The sequence below is a fragment of the Triticum urartu genome, chromosome 7A, assembly GCF_056163025.1.
Source record: "Triticum urartu cultivar PI428250 chromosome 7A, HENAU_Tu73, whole genome shotgun sequence".
Taxonomy (NCBI): domain Eukaryota; kingdom Viridiplantae; phylum Streptophyta; class Magnoliopsida; order Poales; family Poaceae; genus Triticum; species Triticum urartu.
This window is the reverse complement of record NC_141879.1, coordinates 567,710,536-567,730,724: the sequence shown is the minus strand read 5'-3', so window position 1 is coordinate 567,730,724 and position 20,189 is coordinate 567,710,536. Positions and strand designations below refer to the sequence as shown.

Genomic DNA, 20,189 nt, shown 5'->3' with positions numbered 1-20,189 from the left:
GTTGATAATGATAGTGCAACTTATTTGTGGCACTGCCGTTTAGGTCATGTTGGTGTAAAGCGTATGAAGAAACTCCATTCTGATGGACTTCTGGAATCACTTGGTACTTGCGAGCCATGCCTCATGGGCAAGATGACTAAAACTCCGTTCTCCGGAAAAATGGAGCAAGCAACAGAGTTATTAGAAATCATACATACTGATGTATGTGGTCCAATGAACATTGAAGCTCACGGAGGATATTGTTTTTTCTCACCTTCACAGATGATTTGAGCATAATGGGTATATCTACTGAATCAAACATAAGTCTGGAACATTTGAAAAGTTCAAAGAATTTCAGAGTGAAGTGGAAAATCATCGTAACAAGAAAATCAAGTTTCTGCGATCTGATCGTGGAGGTGAATATTTGAGTTATGAGTTTGGACTTCATTTGAAACAATGCAGAATAGTTTCGCAACTCACACCACCTAGAACACCACAATGTAATGGTGTGTCCGAATGTCGTAACCGCACTTTATTAGATATGGTGTGATCTATGATGTCTCTCACTGAGTTACCGCTATCGTTTTGGGGTTATGCTTTAGAGACAGATGCATTAACATTAAATAGGGCACCATCTAAATCCGTTGAGACGACACCTTATGAATTGTGGTTTGGCAAGAAACCCAAGTTGCCGTTTCTTAAAGTTTGGGGCTGCGATGCTTATGTGAAGAAACTTCAACCTGATAAGATCGAACCCAAATCGGAGAAATGTGTCTTCATAGGATACCCAAAGGAGACTGTTGGGTACACCTTCTATCACAGACCCGAAGGCAAGATATTCGTTGCTAAGAATGGATCCTTTCTAGAGAAGGAGTTTCTCTTGAAAGAAGTGAGTGGGGGGGGGGAAGTAGAACTTGATGAGGTAATTGTACCTGCTCCCATATTGGAAAGTAGTTCATCACTGAAATTAGTTCCAGTGATTCCTACACCAGTAAGTGAGGAAGCTAATGATGATGACCATGAAACTTCTGATCAAGTTACACCGAACCTCGTAGGTCAACCAGAGTAAGATCCGCACCAGAGTGGTATGGTAATCCTGTTCCGGAAGTCATGTTACTTGACCATGACGAACCTATGAATTATGAGGAAGCGATGATGAGCCCAGATTCCACAAAATGGCTTGAAGCCATGAAATCTGAGATGGGATCCATGTATGATAACAAAGTATGGACTTTGGTTGACTTGCCCGACGATTGGCAGGCCATAGAGAATAAATGGATCTTCAAGAAGAAGACTGACGCTGACGGTAATGTTACTGTCTACAAAGATCGACTTGTTCCAAAAGGTTTTCGACAAGTTCAAGGAGTTGACTACGATGAGACCTTCTCACCCGTAGCGATGCTTAAGTCCGTCTGAATCATGTTAGCAATTGCCGCATTTTACGATTATGAAATTTGGCAAATGGATGTCAAAACTACATTCCTTAATGGATATTTTAAAGAAGAGTTGTATATGATGCAACCAGAAGGTTTTGTCGATCCAAAAGGAGCTAACGAAGTGTGCAAGCTCCAACGATCCATTTATGGACTGGTGCAAGCCTCTCGGAGTTGGAATATACACTTTGATAGTGTGATCAAAGCATATGGTTTTATACAGACTTTTGGAGAAGCCCGTATTTACAAAAAAGTGAGTGGGAGCTCTGTAGCATTTCTGATATTATATGTGGATGACATATTGTTGATCGGAAATGATACCAAATTTAATAGCATAAAAGGATACTTTAATAAGATTTTTTCAATGAAAGACCTTGGTGAAGCTGCTTATATATTGGGAATCAAGATCTATAGAGATAGATCAATACACTTAATTGGACTTTCACAAAGCACATACCTTGATAAAGTTTTGAAGAAGTTCAAAATGGATCAGGCAAATAAAGGGTTCTTGCCTGTGTTACAAGGTGTGAAGTTGAGTCAGACTCAGTGCCCAACCACTGCAGAAGATAGAGAGAAAATGAAAGGTGTTCCCTATGCTACAACCATAGGCTCTATCATGTATGCAATGCTGTGTACCAGACCGGATGTGTGCCTTGCTATCAGTTTAGCAGGGAGATACTAAAGTAATCCAGGAGTGGATCACTGGACAGCGGTCAAGAACATCCTGAAATACCTGAAAAGGACTAAGGATATGTTTCTCATATATGGAGGTGACAAAGAGCTTGTCGTAAATGGTTACGTCGATGCAAGCTTTGATGCTGATGCAGATGAATCTAAGTCACAAACCGGATACGTGTTTTTTGTTAAATGGTGGAGCTGTCAGTTGGTGCAGTTCCAAGCAGAGTGTCGTGGCGGGATCTACATGTGAAGCGGAGTACATAGCTGCTTCGGAAGCAGCGAATGAAGGAGTCTGGATGAAGGAGTTCATATCCGATTTAGGTGTCATACCTAGTGCATCGGGTCCAATGAAAATCTTTTGTGACAATACTGGTGCAATTTCCTTGGCAAAGGAATCCAGATTTCACAAGAGAACCAAGCACATCAAGAGACGCTTCAATTCCATCCGCGATCAAGTCAAGGAGGGAGACATAGAGATTTGCAAGATACATACGGATCTGAGTGTTGCAGACCCGTTGACTAAGCCTCTCTCACGAGCAAAACATGATCAGCACCAAGACTCCATGGTGGTTAGAATCATTACTGTGTAATCTAGATTATTGACTCTAGTGCAAGTGGGAGACTGAAGGAAATATGCCCTAGAGACAATAATAAAGTTGTTATTTATATTTCCTTATATCATGATAAATGTTTATTATTCATGCTAGAATTGTATTAACCAGAAACTTAGTACATGTGTGAATACATAGACAAACATAGTGTCACTAGTATGCCTCTACTTGACTAGCTCATTGAATCAAAGATGGTTATGTTTCCTAACCATAGACATGAGTTGTCATTTGATTAACGGGATCACATCATTAGAGAATGATGTGATTGACTTGACCCATTCCGTTAGCTTAGCACAATGATTGTTTAGTTTGTTGCTATTGCTTTCTCCATAACTTATAGATGTTCCTATGACTATGAGATCATGCAACTCCCGAATACCGGAGGAACACTTTGTGTGCTACCAAACATCACAACGTAACTGGGTGATTATAAAGGTGCTGTACAGGTGTCCCTGATGGTGTTTGTTGAGTTGGCATAGATTGAGATTATGATTTGTCACTCCGATTGTCGGAGAGGTATCTCTCGGCCCTCTCGGTAATGCACATCACTATAAGCCTCGCAAGCAATTTGACTAATAAGTTAGTTACGGGATGATGCATTACGGAACGAGCAAAGAGACTTGCCGGTAACGAGATTGAACTTGGTATTGAGATACCGACGATCGAATCTCGGGCAAGTAACATATCGATGACAAAGGGAACAACGTATTCGTTATGCAGTTTGACCAATAAAGATCTTCGTAGAATATATGGGAGCCAATATGAACATCCAGGTTCCGCTATTGGTTATTGACCGGACACGTGTCTCGGTCATGTCTACATAGTTCTCGAACGCGTAGGGTCCACACGCTTAACATTTGGTGACGATCGGTATTATGAGTTTATGTGTTTTGATGTACCGAAGGTAGTTCGGAGTCCCGGATGTGATCACAGACATGACGAGGAGGCTCTAAATGGTCGAGACATAAAGATTTATATATTGGATGGCTATATTCGGACACCGGAAGTGTTCCGGGTGATTTTGAAGAAAACCGGAGTACCAGAGGTTTACCGGAATCCCCCGGGAGAACTAATGGGCCACACGGGCCTTAGTGGAGAGAGAGGGCCGGCCAGGGCAGGCCGCGCGCCCCCTCCCCCTCTAGTCCGAATTGGACTAGGGAAGGAGGGGCGGCGCCCCCCTTTCCTTCTCCCTCTCCTCCTTCCTTTCCCCCTCCTAGTAGGAGTACGAAAGGGAAGTCCTACTCCTACTAGGAGGAGGACTCCTCCTTGCTGGCGTGCCCCAAGGGCCGGCCGGCCTCCCCCTTGCTCCTTTATCTATGGGGGCAGGGGGCACCCTAGAACACACAAGTTGATTGTTTCCAGCCGTGTGCGGTGCCCCCCTCCACCATAATCCACCTCAGTCATATCGTAGTAGTGCTTAGGCGAAGCCCTGTTCCGATAGCATCATCATCACCGTCATCACGCCGTCGTGCTGACGAAGCTCTCCCTCGACACTCTGCTGGATCGTGAGTTCGTGGGACGTCACCGAGCTGAATGTGTGCAGATCGCGGAGGTGCCAGACTTTCGGTACTAGGATTGTTCGATCGTGAAGACGTATGACTACATCAACCGCGTTGTCATAACGCTTCCGCTTATGCTCTACGAGGGTACGTAGACAATACTCTCCCCTCTCGTTGCTATGCATCACCATGATTTTGCGTGTGCGTGGGAAATTTTTGAAATTACTGCATTCCCCAACAAACTTCACTTATAATTTGTTGTTTAAGCAATCACATGTTGTGGACACATATTTGCCTGCGCCTGCTCTCTTTGATTGCCACAGCAAGGGGATATATTTTGTTCTTGACAGCGAGGCCCGATCTCACAACGCAGCAGTGGTGGCAGCCCAGCAGGCCGAGGCATCCGCACCGAGAGCCTCCGTGAGCTACCACGCCGACTACTACCCTCCAGGCTACTGATTCACTACCAAGTTAGGCCAAAAGCCTAAGCTTGGGGAGTACGTGTCTCTCACCGACATTATATTCATGTTCACATATCATTCCATTTGTCAGTGTTCACACTTTTTCATTGTATCATCCATGCTTAGATTTATTTTTCTTGCTTTCTTCTTGTGTGCTTGCAAAACTTTAGAAAAAACAAAAAAATAGTTGTAGCTAGTTTACTTTCTATGCATGCTCAGTAGTAGCACCAAAAAGGAAATCCAAAAATATTTCCTTGTTCTTCTTTTGCTTGTTGGGAGCTTTCCCTGTAAATAGTTTTTCTCAATTTTGCTTTCTATTTTCTTGTTGAAGAAAACCAAAAACTCCAAAAAAAATTAGTGTGTTCCTCTAAATTTCTTTTCTTGTATTCGAGTTGTATCGAGGAGAAGACCACGATGAAAATGTTGAGTGGCTCTCACATGAATAACTGTTGAGCTAATAAGAGCCCATCTTACCTTGTCTTCTCCTGTTGAATAAAATATTTTGCAGATTCCAGCTTAGTTCATGGCACTCTTGCACTATTATTATTTTCATATCATTCGGTCGTGCAAGTGAAAGTCAATAATGATGATAATCGATGTGCTGGCCGTGGCAAAGAGAAACTGCTATGAACTTGACTTGTCTTGTCTGTGTAAATATGTTTAACCTAGTGCTACCTCTTGAGCATGTGTTGGTTTTCCCTTGAAGAGGAAAGGGTGATGCAGCAAAGTAGCGTAAGTATTTCCCTCAGTTTTTGACAACCAAGGTATCAATCCAGTAGGAGACTACACGCAAGTCCCTCGTATCTGCACAAACAATCAAGAACCTTGCAACCAACGCGATAAAGGGGTTGTCAATCCCTTCACGGGCACTTGCAAAAGTGATATTTGATAAAGATAATAAGATAAATATTTTTGGTATTTTTGTTGTATAGATTGAAAAGTAAAGGTTGCAAAATAAACGGCAACAGAAATAGCTAGTTGACGAGAAAATAATATAATAGAGAATAGACCCGGGGGCCATAGGTTTCACTAGTGGCTTCTCTCAAGATAGCATAATCTACGGTGGGTGAACAAATTAATGTCGAGCAATTGATAGAAAAACGCAGAGTTATGAGAATATCTAGGCATGATCATGTATATAGACATCACGTCCGTGACAAGTAGACCGAAACGATTCTGCATCTACTACTATTACTCCACACATCGACCGCTATCCAGCATGCATCTAGAGTATTAAGTTCATAAGAACAGAGTAACACGTTAGGCAAGATGACATGTTGTAGAGGGATAAACTCAAACAATATGATGTAAACCCCATCTTTTTATCCTCGATGGCAACAATACAATACATGTCGTTTCCCTTTCTGTCACTTGGACCAAGCACCGCAAGATTGAACCCAAAGCTAAGCACTTCTCCCATTGCAAGAAAGATCGATCTAGTGGGCCAAACCAAACTGATAATTCGAAGAGACTTGCAAAGATATTTAAATCATGCATAAAAGAATTTAGAGAAAAATCAAATATTGTTCATAGATAATCTTGATCATAAACCCACAATTCATCGGATCTCGACAAACACACCGCAAAAATAATTACATCGAATAGATCTCCAAGAGAATCGAGGAGAACTTTGTATTGAGATCCAAAGAGAGAGAAGAAGCCATCTAGCTAATAACTATGCACCTGAAGGTCTGTGGTAAACTACTCACACATCATCGGAGAGGCTATGGTGTTGATGTAGAAGCCCTCCGTGATCGATTCCCCCTCCGGCGGAGCGCCGGAAAAGGCCCCAAGATGGGATCTCATGGGTACAGAAGGTTGCAGTGGTGGAAATAGGGTTTCGTGGTGCTCCTGGATGTTTTCAGGGTATATGAGTATATATAGGCGAAATAAGTAGGTTGGTGTAGAATCGAGGGGCCCACGAGGGTGGGGGCGCGCCTGCCCCCCCCCCTGGGCGCGCCCTCCTGCCTCGTGGCTTCCTCGGTGCTTCCTTGACGTCCACTCCAAGTCTCCTGGATTGCGTTTGTTCCAAAAATGATCCTCGCGAAGGTTTCATTCCGTTTGATATTCCTTTTCCGTGAAACACTGAAATAGGCAAAAAAACAACAATTTGCACTGGGCCTTCGGTTAATATGTTAGTCCCAAAAATAATATAAAAGTGCATAATGAAGCCCATTAAACATCCAAAATAGATGATATAATAACATGGAACAATAAAAAATTATAGATACGTTGGAGACGTATCAAGCATCCCCAAGCTTAATTCCTTCTCATCCTCGAGTAGGTAAATGACAAAAACAGAATTTTTGATGTGGAATGCTACCTAACATAATTTTCAAAGTAATTCTCTTTATTGTGGCATGAATGTTCAGATCCAAAAGATTCAAGATAAAAGTTTAATATTGACATAAAAATAATAATACTTCAAGCATACTAACTAAGCAATTATGTCTTCCCAAAATAACATGGCCAAAGAAAGCTTATCCCTACAAAATCATATAGCTTGGCTATGCTTCATTTTCGTCACACAAGAATGCTCTCATCATGCACAACCCTGATGACAAGCCAAGCAATTGTTTCATACTTTAGTAATCTCAAACTTTTTTCAACTTTCACGCAATACATGAGCGTGAGCCATGGACATAGCACTATGGGTGGAATAGAATATAATGATGGGGGTGTGTGGAGAGGACAAAAAGGAGAAAGTCTCACATTGACGCGGCTAATCAACGGGCTAGGGAGATGTCCATCAATTGATGTCAATGCAAGGAGTTGGGATTGCCATGCAACGGATGCACTAGAGCTATAAATGTATGAAAGCTCAACAAAAGAAACTAAGTGGGTGTGCATCCAACTTGCTTGCTCACGAAGACCTAGGGCATTTGAGGAAGCCCATTGTTGGAATATACAAGCCAAGTTCTATAATGAAAAATTCCCACTAGTATATGAAAGTGACAAAATAAGAGACTCTCTATCATAAAGATCATGGTGCTACTTTCAAGCACAAGTGTGGGAAAAAAGGATAGTAGCATTGTCCCTTTGTCTTTTTTTCCTTTTTTCTCTTTTTTAGGACAATGCTCTATTAATGATGATCATCACACTTCTATTTATTTACAACTCAATGATTACAACTCGATACTAGAACAAAAAATGACTCTATATGAGTGCCTCCGGCGGTGTACCGGGATGGGCAATGAATCAAGAGTGACATGTATGATAAATTATGCATGGTGGATTTGTCACAAATACAATGTCAACTACATGATCATGCAAGGCAATATGACAATGATGAAGCGTGTCATAATAAATGAAGCGGTGGAAAGTTGCATGGCAATATATCTCGGAATGGCTATGGAAATGCTATAATAGGTAGGTATGGTGGCTGTTTTGAGGAAGATATTAGGAGGTTTATGTGTGATAGAGCATATCATATCACGGGGGTTGGATGCACCGGCGAAGTTTGCACCAACTCTCAAGGTGAGAAAGGGTAATGCACGGTACCGAAGAGGCTAGCAATGATTGAAAGGTGAGAGTGTGTATAATCCATGGACTCAACATTAGTCATAAAGAACTCACATACTTATTGCAAAAATCTACAAGTCATCAAAAACCAAGAATTACGCGCATGCTCCTAGGGGGACAGATTGGTAGGAAAAGGCCATCGCTCGTCCTCGACCGCCACTCATAAGGATGACAATCAAAGAACACCTCATGTTTCAAATTTGTCACACAACGGTCACCATACGTGCATGCTACGGGACTTGCAAACTTCAACACAAGTATTTCTCAAATTCACAACTACTCAACTAGCACGACTCTAATATTACCATCTTCATATCTCAAAACAATCATCAAGTATCAAACTTCTCATAGTATTCCATGCACTTTTTATGATAGTTTTTATTATACCCATCTTGGATGCCTATCATATTAGGACTAATTTCATAGCCAAAGCAAATTACCATGCTGTTCTAAAAGACTCTCAAAATTATATAAGTGAAGCATGAGAGATCAATAATTTCTATAAAACAAAACCACCACCGTGCTCTAAAAAGATATAAGTGAAGCACTAGAGCAAAATTATCTAGCTCAAAAGATATAAGTGAAGCACATAGAGTATTCTAATAAATTCCGATTCATGTGTCTCTCTCCAAAAGGTGTGTACAACAAGGATGATTGTGGTAAACTAATAAGAAAAGACTCAAATCATACAAGACACTACAAGCAAAACACATATCATGTGGTGAATAAAAGTATAGCCTCAAGTAAAGTTACCGATGGACGAAGACGAAAGAGGGGATGCCTTCCGGGGCATCCCCAAGCTTAGGCTTTTGGTTGTCCTCAAATTTTACCTTGGGGTGCCATGGGCATCCCCAAGCTTAGGCTCTTGCCACTCCTTATTCCAAAATCCATCAAATCTTTACCCAAAACTTGAAAACTTCACAACGCAAAACTCAACAGAAAATCTCATGAGCTCCGTTAGTATAAGAAAACAAATCACCACTTCAAGGTACTGTAATGAACTCATTCTTTATTTATATTGGTGTTAAACCTACTGTATTCCAACTTCTCTATGCTTCATTGTTATGACCGGCATATTAGGGGCTTAGCCCAGTGGGTTGTGGCCCAAGTTATCTTATCGTTATTAGGGGCTTAGCCCAATTATCTTATAGTTATTAGGGTCGTTTCCTTAGGAGTCAAGTAAACCTCTCTATATAAGGAGAGGAGATGTATCAAATCTAATCAAGAAAGAAGCAATCAGTATTTGCTCGGCTTCCCTTAGGGAGCCGGGAGACCTAACCCTAGCCGCCTCTTGCGTCACCACCGCCTCTTCTCCACCATGCAAGGACGGCGCCCAGCCGCCGGCCGCCGCGCCCTCGACCTCATCTTCCTCCATCTTTCCCCTACAATCTCCGCCCTACAACCGGCAGAGCCCTAGCTCCTAACACCTTGGTATCAGGTAACTCAGTTCCGATCATGTCATCGCCGCCGCCCATCCCATCGCTTCCGCTGCCGACCATCACCACCGCGTCGCTGCCCTTCCCGTCTGCGCCGCTGGTCGCATCCTCTAGCGCTGCCACCACCCAGATGACAGCGCCGCCACCACCCAGATGACGGCGCCCTCCACCGCGCCACCGGCGGCCGTCTACTCCCCGGCGGAGATCACTGGGGTCCTCAACGATCTTGTCACCGTCGTCGAGGGGATACGACTATACCTAGCCAGCCCCTACGGGCCACCGGCCGCTGCAATCGGGCCAGCCGCCCTGCCGTTGTATTCGGCACCCGCGGCGCCGACCGGGCCTCTACACCACCACTGGCCGCTTCAGCCGCCGCCCGTCGTCGTGCCCCAAAGGCCGGCGCCGGCCCACGCTGCGTCACCCACGCCACCCGGGTCCTCGCCGCCACCGCCCAGGCAGCCCTGGTAGCCGCCGCACCCCGGGGCCACCGCGACGCTGGTCGGGCCGCTCCATCCCTCGCTACAGCTACAGCCAGCCCCCGCCACCGCCCTGATCTGGCCACAATGGCCGACCGCGGCCATCGCCGCGCCCGCCGCGCCCGCCGCCTCCGCCGTTTCCAGGCAGCAGCTGCTGCCACTGCCAGCGCCTCCGCCGCCCAGCACCGGGCTGACTACAACCGCGTCGACGGGCGTGCCGATTCAGCAAGTGCAGTTCCCGCCCTCGCCGTCCCAGTTTCCAGCCTGGTTGGCCAGGATGTCACCGCCGCCAGTCTACACCATGGCCGCGGACCTGCCGGCACCCTCCCTGCCATACGATGGGCCCTCTGGCTCCGTGGGTTTGCACGCTGGCTTCGACGGGCCACCGCTTTCCTGTGGACCACCTGTGCACACCGGACCAACGCCATCCTCTTCGCTGCTCCGTACCGCCGAGCCATACACTCACGGCGGTCATGCTCAGACACCGCCGCGCTTCGCCAAGCTCGCCTTCGCCACCTACGATGGCGCCGAGGACCCCCTCAACTGGCTCAACCAGTGCGAGCAGTTCCTCCGGGGGCAACGGACGCTCGCGTCGGACCGCACCTGGCTCGCCTCTTATCACCTCCGCGGCGCTGCACATACGTGGTACTACGCCCTCGAGCAGGACGAGGGTGGCATGCCGCCATGGGAGCGTTTTCGTGAGTTCTTCCTCCTTTGATTCGTCCTGCCGATATGTGGGAGCCGGCTGGCGGAGTTGGGCTGCCTTCCCTTCACCTCTACGGTGCAGGACTACACTGACCGCTTTCAGGCCCTATCGTGCCACGCGTCCGGCGTGACGGCTCACCAGCGGGCCGACCTCTTCGTCGGCGGTCTGCCAGATCATATCCGTGTGGACGTCGAGCTGTAGGGGCCCCAAGACCTCCAGACGGCCATGTACTACGCCCGCGGGTTCGAGCGTCGCGCGGTGGCCATCCAGCAGGCATCACCGTCCCGGGCTGCTGGGCCACCACCCTGGCCGGATGTTCCCGCATAGGGTCGGCCTACTCAGGCTTTCGCGGCACCCCTTGCCACGACCGCGGCGCGCCCGTTCCGCCGGCTCACCTTGGCCGAGCTACTCGAGCGTCGCCGCCAAGGGTTGTGCTTCAACCGTGACGAGACCTACATGCCCAGCCATGTCTGCCCCCGACTCTTCTACCTAGAGGCTGCAGACTACATTGAGGAGGACGACATCACCGCCGAGCTCGGCGACCTGGCTGCCCCAGCTGTCGTGGAGGTGTTTGACGCTGTTTGATCACCTCGAGGAGTTCAGCAAGCGCTTCCCCGCCTTACAGCTCGAGGACGAGCTGTTTGTGTAGGCGGGGAGAAGTGTTATGACCGGCATATTAGGGGCTTAGCCCAGTGGGCTGTGGCCCAAGTTATCCTATTGTTATTAGGGGCTTAGCCCAATTATCTTATCGTTATTAGGGTCGTTTGCTTATGAGTCAAGTAAACCTCTCTATATAAGAAGAGGAGATGCATCAATCTAATCAAGCAAGAAGCAATCAGTATTTGCTCGGCTTCCCTTAGGGAGCCGGGAGACCTAACCCTAGCCGCCTCTTGCACCGTCGCCGCCTCTTCTCCACCACGCAAGGACGGCACCCAGCCGCCGGCCGCCGCGCCCTCGACCTCGTCTTCCACCATCTTTCCCCTACAATCTCCGCCCTACAACCGGCAGAACCCTAGCTCCTAACATTCATACCCCCTGATACTAGCCATAGATTCATCAAAATAAGCAAACAACACAGGAAAAACAGAATCTGTCAAAAACAGAACAGTCTGTAGAAATATATATCAAACGTATACTTATGTAACCCTAAAAATTCTTAAATAAATTGATAGACGTGAGGAATTTTTCTATTAATCATCAACAAAAAGAATCAACATAATATCCCTCACCAGTAAAAAATGGCAGCTAATCTCGTGAGCACTAAAGTTTCTATTTTTTACAGCAAGATCGCAAAGACTTTCCCCAAGCCTTCCCAAAGGTTCTACTTGGCACAAACACTAATTAAAAACATAAAACCACATCTAAACAGAAGTTGGATGAATTATTTATTACTAAACAGAAACAAAAAGCAAGAAACAAAAATAAAATTGGGTTGCCTCCCAACAAGCGCTATTGTTTAACGCCCGTAGCTAGGCATAAAAGCAAGAATAGATCTAGGTATTGTCATAATAATGGTAAGGCAAATCGTGAAAACTCATCTCATATTCCTTACGTTCGGCAGCAAGTTTTCTTTGAGGCAAGCAAAAGTAATCAAAAGGGCTAAATTTAATGGGACAAAAGTCCCCAAGATCAAGCTCGGGAGGTATGGGTTCCTCCTTTGGCCCCTTATATTGCACAACTAATTCATCATTATAAGAATTCTTTTGGAAAAAAAGTCACGAGACTTTGTTGAAGAGAAAAGCCCAGCCCGTTGTTCTGAATAGCAAAATTATTATTAAGCTTAGACATTCTATTGACTAGAACATCGGTAGGAACCTTCTTTCTAAGGTTTTCATTATAAGCAACATGATCTAAAGATTGTAAACGCATTATATCTTCCTGATTAAAAAGGATAGCCTCTATGGGTGGACGGCCGGCATCCACCCTATAGTGCGCAAAAATTTCCTTGGCTTCTTTCATAATAAGTCTGAACTCATGTGCCAAAAAGATAGTAGTTGCGCGTTTGACAGAAGAATGCTCAATATTGGAAAATTCTAAGAAAATCCTCTGTATGGAAGGATGCATATGCATAAATTGTCTTTCAAGTTCAACTATGAGCAAAGATATAGCATCTGCAAGACTACTAGTTCTATGAAGAATTGACCCTCCCATAGTGGGCAAAGCACCGGCACACGTAAAGAAATCTTGAATAACTCCTTTTCCAATAATATTACCACTACCAATCCGAAACTTTTTAGTGTGTAAAATAGTAGGATCTTCATGAGGATCAACAAAAACATCAAAGTTTTCCGTGTTAATACCACTATCCTTATCAATGATAACCTCCCCAGTTCCAGACATAATGGCAGCAATTCGCACAAAGAACGACCACACAAAAGGTAAACAAAAAGAGGCGAATGGAAAAAGGGCGAACAGAAAAAGGCGAATAAGACGACAAGGGTGAAGTGGGGGAGAGGAAAACAGGAGGAAAATGGCAAACAATGTAATGCGAGGAAGAAGAGTTTATGATGGGTACTTGGTATGTCTTGACTTGTGCGTAGATCTCCCTGGCAACGGCGCCAAGAATCCTTCTTGCTATCTCTTGAGCATGCGTTGGTTTTCTCTTGAAGAGGAAAGGGTGATGCAAAAAACTAGCGTAAGTATTTCCCTCGGTTTTTGAGAACCAACGTATCAATCCAGTAGGACACTACACGCAAGTCCCTCGTACCTGCACAAACAATCAAGAACCTTGCAACCGACGCTATAAAGGGGTTGTCAATCCCTTCACGGCCACTTGCAAAGGTGAGATATGATAAAGATAATAAGATAAATATTTTTGGTATTTTTGTTGTATAGATTGAAAAGTAAATATTGCAAAATAAACGGCAACAGAAATAGCTAGTTGACGGGAAAATAATATAATAGAGAATAGACCCGAGGGCCATAGGTTTCACTAGTGGCTTCAATCAAGATAACATAATTTACGGTGGGTGAACAAATTACTATCGAGCAATTGATAGAAAAGCGCATAGTTATGAGAATATCTAGGCATGATCATGTATATAGGCATCATCTCCGTGACAAGTAGACCAAAGCGATTCTGCATCTACTACTATTACTCCACACATCGACCGCTATCCAGCATGCATCTAGAGTATTAAGTTCATAAGAACAGAGTAACGCATTAGGCAAGATGACATGATGTAGAGGGATAAACTCAAGCAATATGATGTAAACCCCATCTTTTTATCCTCGATGGCAACAATACAATACGCGTCGTTTCCCTTTCTGTCACTAGGACCGAGCACCGCAAGATTGAACCCAAAGCTAAGCACTTCTCCCATTGCAAGAAAGATCAAACTAGTGGTCCAAACCAAACTGATAATTCGAAGAGACTTGCAAAGATATTTAAATCATGCATAAAAGAATTCAGAGAAGAATCAAATATTGTTCATAGATAATCTTGAACATAAACCCACAATTCATCGGATCTCGACAAACACACCGCAAAAATAATTACATCGAATAGATCTCCAAGAGAATCGAGGAGAACTTTGTATTGAGATCCAAAGAGAGAGAAGAAGCCATCTGGCTAATAACTATGGACCCGAAGGTCTGTGGTAAACTACTCACACATCATCGGAGAGGCTATGGTGTTGATGTAGAAGCCCTCCGTGATCGATTCCCCCTCCGGCGAAGCGCCGGAAAAGTCCCTAAGATGGGATCTCACGGGTACAGAAGGTTGCGGCGGTGGAAATAGGGTTTCATGGTGCTCTTGGATGTTTTCAAGGTATATGAGTATATATAGGCAAAAGAAGTAGGTCGGTGGAGCCTCGAGGGGCCCACGAGGGTGGGGGCGCGCCTGGCCCCCCTGGGCGTGCCCTCCTGCCTCGTGGCTTCCTCACTGCTTCCTTGACGTCCACTCCAAGTCTTCTGGATTGCAGTTGTTCCAAAAACGATCATCACGAAGGTTTCATTCCGTTTGGATTCCGTTTGATATTCCTTTTCTGTGAAACACTGAAATAGGCAAAAAACAGCAATTTGCACTGTGCCTTCGGTTAATAGGTTAGTCTCAAAAATAATATAAAAGTGCATAATAAATCCCATTAAATATCCAAAACAGATAATATAATAGCATGGAACAATCAAAAATTATAGATACGTTGGAGACGTATCACCAAGTGCCCATGATTCACCCCGTTATGATTAAACATGTTTGCAATGACAATTAGAGATTATAGTTTCTCATGCCGTGCATAAGTAGCTGGGAATTAATAATAATTTATCTTGGATATCAACATAGCATTAAAATGATTGTGATGTAGTATGATGATATGGTATCCTCCTCTGAATGTTCGAGTGTCTTAACTTGGTACATGTTCATGCATGTAGTTAAATCAAAACCAACATAGCCTCTATAATGTTTATGTTCATGGTGTTCATATCCTACTCATGCTAGTGTCCAATGTTACTTATGCATAATGCGTGGTCATGATCATTGTTGCTCTCTAGTTGGCCCCTTCCCAATCTTAAATTGCTAGCCTTCACCTGTACTAAGTGGGAATTCTGCTTGTACATCAAAAACCTTGAACCCAAAGTTATTCCAGACGAGTCCACCATACCTACCTATATAAGGTATTACCCTGCCGTCCTAAGTAAATTTGCACGTGCCATCTCTAAAAACTTCTAAAAACATTATCCGTTTTGTGAGCCTGGATCGTTCATGGAATGACAGGAGGTGGTCGATATCTTCCGTGCTAAGCATGTTATCCTCAGGTCGAGTGTTTATTCACTTGCCATCGCACGAGGAAATGGGCGGTAATAGGGATTCCCAGTCTCGAACTAAAAAATGCAAATAATTAAACAGAACTCCCCTGGGACTGTTGTTGGTTTGGACGGCACCCGTTGTTTCGGCCAAGTTATGGAATGTGATTGTTGGTGGAGGGGGAGTAAACCATTACTTTTATCGCTTGCGAACCGCCACTAGCATGCTTAGCATGGAATATGTTGATAACTGATGGTCGTGAAGTGAATAAGAAGGGTGCTTGTCTCAAAATATCATTTATCTCTGTTTTAAAAATTGAGCTCTGGCACCTCTGCAAATCACTGCTTCCCTCTGCGAAGGGCCTATCTATTTACTTTTATGTTGTGTCATCACCTTCTAAAAACAAGCGCCAGAAACTGAATAGAGCACAGCGGTCATGATTTATGCATTGTGTACAGCTAATGTTGGGTGCATCATGACTGGATCTTTTCTACCATGAATTACAATGTTTAGTCGCTGCTTGAACTTCGGAGGTGCTCTGCATTTATGTTTTGCGGTCTCAGAAAGGGCTAGCGAGATACCATTATTGTCATATTATATCATGATTGTTTTGACAACGTCTTGTTGTTTGAGATATCTTATTATTGCTCGCTAGTTGATTATGTCATTGATACGAATCATTATAATCTTTAAAAGGTATTGTTGACATGGTTAGTTATAATGTTAGCTGAAAACATGGGTGTTGTTTGATACGTCTCCAACATATCTATAATTTTTTATTGTTCCATGCTATTATGTTATCTGTTTTGGATGTTTAATGGGCTTTAATATACCTTTTTATATTATTTTTGGGACTAACCTATTAACCGAAAGCCCAGTGCAAATTGTTGTTTTTTTGCCTATTTCAGTGTTTCGCAGAAAAGGAATATCAAACGGAATCCAAACGGATTGAAACCTTCACGAGGATCTTTTTTGGAACAAACGTGATCCAGGAGACTTGGAGTGGACGTCAAGGAAGCAGCGAGGCGGCCACGAGGTAGGAGGGCGCGCCCCCACCCTCGTGGGCCCCTCGCAGCTCCACCGACCTACTTCTTTCACCTATATATACTCTCATACCCTAAAACCTTTGGAGAGAGCCACAAAACACCTTTTCCACCGCCACAACCTTCTGTACCCGTGAGATCCCATCTTGGGGCCTTCTCCGGTGATCTGCCAGAGGGGGATTCGATCACGGAGGGCTTCTACATCAACACAATAGCCTCTCTGATGATGTGTGAGTAGTTTACCACAGACCTTCGGGTCCATAGTTATTAGCTAGATGTCTTCTTCTCTCTCTTTGGATCTCAATACAAAGTTCTCCTCGATCTTCTTGGAGATCTATCCGATGTAACTCTTTTTGCGGTGTGTTTGCCGAGATCCGATGAATTGTGGGTTAATATTATTTGATTATTCTCTGAATTCTTATATGCATGATTTGATATCTTTGCAAGTCCCTTTGAATTATAAGTTTGGTTTGGCCTACTAGATTGATCTTTCTTGCAATCGAAGAAGTGCTGAGCTTTGGGTTCAATCTTGCGGTGCTCGATCCTAGTGACAGAAAGGGAAACGACACGTATTGTATTGTTGCCATCGAGGATAAAAAGATGGGTTTTATATCATATTGCTTGAGTTTATCCCTCTACATCATGTCATCTTGCCTAATGTGTTACTCTGTTCTTATGAACTTAATACTCTAGATGCATGCTGGATAGCAGTCGATGTGTGGAGTAATAGTAGTAGATGCAGAATCATTTTGGTCTACTTGTCACAGACGTGATGCCTATATTCATGATCATTGCCTTAGATATCATCATAACTATGCGCTTTTCTATCAATTGCTCGGCAGTAATTTGTTCACCCACCGTAATACATGCTATCTTGAGAGAAGCCACTAGTGAAACCTATGGCCCCGGGGTCTACTTTACATCATATAAGTTTCCAATCTACAATTCTAGTTTACTATCTATTTTGCAATCTTTATTTTCCAATCTATATCATAAAAATACCAAAAATATTTATCTTATTATCTCTATCAGATCTCACTCTCGTAAGTGACCGTGAAGGGATTTACAACCCCTTTATCACGTTGGTTGCGAGGTTCTTGTTTGTTTGTGCAGGTACTAGGGGACTTGAGTGTAGTCTCCTACTGGATTGATACCTTGGTTCTCAAAAATTGAGGGAAATACTTACGCTACTTTGCTGCATCACCCTTTCCTCTTCAAGGGAAAACCAACGCATGCTCAAGAGGTAGCAAGAAGGATTCCAGGTGCTGTTGCCGGGGAGATCTACGCACAAGTCAAGACATACCAAGTACCCATCACAAACTCTTATCCCTCGCATTACATTATTTGCCATTTGCCTCTCATTTTCCTCTCCCCCACTTCACCCTCGCCGTTTTATTCGCCTCTTTTCCATTCGCCCTTTTTCCATTCGTCTCTTTTCGCTTGCCTCTTGTTTGCTTGTGTGTTGGATTGATTGTTTGTCACGACGGCTCAAGATAATACTAAATTATGTGATTTTACCAATACCAACAACAATGATTTTATTAGTACTCCGATTGCTCCTCTTACTGATGCCAAATCTTGTGAAATTAATAATGCTTTGCTGAATCTTGTCATGAAAGATCAATTTGCTAGCCTTCCTAGTGAAGATGCTGCTACCCATCTAAACAGCTTTGTTGATTTATGTGATATGCAAAGGAACAAAGCTATGGATAATGATATTGTTAAATTGAAGCTATTTCTGTGAGATCGTGCTAAAACTTGGTTCTCCTCTTTGCCTAAAAATAGTATTGATTCATGGAATAAGTGCAAAGATCCTTTTATCTCTAAGTATTTTCCTCTCGCTAAGATCATCTCTCTTAGAAATGATATTATGAATTTTAAGCAACTTGATCATGAGCATGTTGCACAAGCTTGGGAGAGGATGAAATTAATGATACATAATTGCCCTACACATGGTTTGAATTTATGGCTGATTATACAAAAAAATTATGCTGGGTTGAATTTTGCTTCTAGAAATCTTTTAGATTCGGCCGCGGGAGGCACTTTTATGGAAATCACTTTAGGAGAAGCTACTAAACTCCTAGATAATATTATGGTTAATTATTCTCAATGGCACACAGAAAGATCTACTAGTAAAAAGGTTCATGCGATAGAAGAGATTAATGTCTTGAGTTGAAAGATGGATGAACTTATGAAATTGTTTGCTAATAAGAGTGTTTCTTCTGATCCTAATGACATGCCTTTGTCTACTTTGATTGATAATAATAATGAATCTATGGATTTTTGGTAGGAATAATTTTGGTAACAACGCGTATAGAGGAAACTTTAATTTTAGGTCGTTCCCTAGTAATTCCTCTAATAATTATGGTAATTCCTACAACAACTCTTATGGAAATTTTAATAAGATGCCCTCTGATTTTGAGAATAGTGTTAAAGAATTTATGAATTCGCAAAAGAATTTCAATGCTTTGCTTGAAGAAAAATTGCTTAAGATTGATGAGTTGGCTAGGAACATGGATAGAATTTCTCTTGATGCTGATTCTTTGAAACTTAGATCTATTCCACCTAAGCATGATATCAATGAGTCTCTCAAAGCCATGAGAATTTCCATTGATGAGTGCAAAAAAAGAACCACTAGGATGCGTGCTAAGAAAGATTGCTTTTGTAAAAGCGTGTTCTTCTAGTTTTCATGATAATAATGATGAAGATCTAAAAGTGATTGGTGTGTCTCCTATTAAATATTTGTTTGCCAATATGAATCTTGACAAAGATGGGACTGGAGATGAGTCAACTTTAGTTAGAAGGCGTCCCAGTGATTCGGAGTTTTTAGATCTTGATGCAAAAATTGGTAAAAGTGGGATTGAAGAGGTAAAAACTTCACATAGCAATGAACCCACTGTTTTGGATTTCAAGGAATTTAATTCTGATAATTGCTCTTTGATAGATTGTATTTCCTTGTTGCAAACCGTGCTAAATTCTTGTCATGCTTATGATCAAAACAACGCTTTCACTAAACATATCATTGATGCTTTAATGCAATTTATGAAGAAAAACTTGAATTAGAAGTTTCTATCCCTAGGAAACTTTATGATGAGTGGGAACCTACTATTAAAATTAAGATTAAAGATCATGAATGCTATGCTTTATGTGATTTAGGTGCTAGTGTTTCCACGATTCCAAAAACTTTGTGTGATGTGCTAGGTTTCCGTGAATTTGATGATTGTTTTTTAAATTTGCATCTTGTGGATTCCACCATTAAGAAACCTATGGGAAGAATTAATGATGTTCTTATTGTTGCAAATAGGAATTATGTGCCTGTAGATTTTATTGTTCTTGATATAGACTGCAACCCTACTTGTCTTATTATTCTTGGTAGACCTTTCCTTAGAACGATTGGTGCAATTATTGATATGAAAGAAGGAAATATTAGATTCCAATTTCCATTAAGGAAAGGCATGTAACACTTTCCTAGGAAGAAAATTAAATTACCTTATGAATCTATTATGAGATACTCTTATGGATTGCATACCAAAGATGACAATACCTAGATCTATTCTTGTTTTTATGCCTAGCTAGGGGCGTTAAACGATAGCGCTTGTTG

The 20,189-nt window shown here is 43.0% G+C and overlaps 1 pseudogene; it reads left to right on the top strand.

The window, feature by feature from the left end:
- LOC147960474 (uncharacterized) overlaps positions 1 to 11,386 on the top strand; it is a 29,767-nt pseudogene extending 18,381 nt beyond the window's left edge.
- The last annotated feature ends 8,803 nt before the right edge of the window (positions 11,387 to 20,189 follow it).